Below are 1,539 nucleotides of genomic sequence, written 5' to 3' on the forward strand. Positions count from 1 at the left end.
TCGTCAGGTGGTCTTTCACAACCATGCCAAGGATACACAATGGGAAGAGGTTAGTTTCTTTAACAAATGGTGCTGCAAAAACTGTGGACCTACATGCAGAAAATGGAGTTGGATTCTTACCTACACCATACACAAAAGTTAACTGAAATTGGATTAAAGACCTAGTTGTAATACTTGAAACTATAAAAACTTTAGAAGAAAACGTTAGGGGAAAAGCCTCATGACATTAGATTTGGGAAGGATTTCTGGATATAACACGGAAAGCACAAACAATAAAAGGAAAAGGAGACAAATGAGATTACATTGAACTTAACTGTGCATAAAAAGAAACAGTCAACAGAGTGAAAAGGCAATCTACAGAATGGGAGAAAATATTTGCAAGCCATATATCTGATAAGGAGTTAATATCTAGAATACCTAAAGAACTACAACTGAACAACAAATTATAACAAATAGACTGATTAAAAACTGGGCAATATTCTTGAATAGACTGTTTTCCAAAGAAGATGTACACTGGCCAACAAACATGTGAAAGATACTCAACATCATGAATCATCAGGGAAATGCAAATCAAAACCACAATACCACCTACCCCTATTAGGATGTCCAGTATCAAGAAAACAAAAAACAAAAACAGTAAAAAAGAAGACCCCCAAACAAGTGTTGATGAGGATATGGAGAATTTGGAACACTTGTCCAATGGTGGTAAAGCAAAATGGCCCAGATGTTATGGAAAGTAATATGGAGATTCCTTAAAGTATTAAAAATATGATTACCATCCCACTTTTCGATATATATCCAATAGAATTAAAAACTGGATCTTGAAGATATATTTGCTGCCCCATTTACATTGCAGTATTGTTCACACTGTGAACAATGTGTAGAGATAATGTGTATTGATGGATGAATGGATAAAGAAACTGGTATATACATATGTAAAATATATTTGTAATTATACATAAAGCATAGTAATATATGCATACATAAAATATGATTTAGCTTTCAAAAAAGAAGGTACTTTTGTCATATTCCACAACATGGATAAACCTTGAGGACTATGCTAAGTGAAATAAGCCAGTTACAAAATGACAAATACTGTTACAAATTCACTTATATGAGCTATGTAAAGTAGTCAAACTCTTAGAAACATAAAATAGAATGGTAGTACCAGGGGCTGGAAGTACGAATAGGGGAGTCTGTATTTAATGGGTGTAGGGTTTCAGTTTTTCAAGATGTAAAGTTCCAGAGATTTGTGGTACAATATGGTGTGTATATTGACACTATTATACTGTACACAAAAAATGGTTGATATGGTCAATTTTAATGTTACATGTTTTTTACTACAATTGAAAAATAAAAGGGACATGAGGAAAATGGTGGTTGGATATGTTCATGATTTTGATGTTGATGTGTTGATGATTTCAAAGATGCAACTATATGTCAAATGTTATACTTATGGTTTAAATATGTGCAGTTTATTTTATGTTGATTATATCTAAATAAAGGCATACTATAGGAAACATGGTATATCCATTTTCT

This window comes from Suricata suricatta, chromosome 8, assembly GCF_006229205.1.
Source record: "Suricata suricatta isolate VVHF042 chromosome 8, meerkat_22Aug2017_6uvM2_HiC, whole genome shotgun sequence".
Taxonomy (NCBI): domain Eukaryota; kingdom Metazoa; phylum Chordata; class Mammalia; order Carnivora; family Herpestidae; genus Suricata; species Suricata suricatta.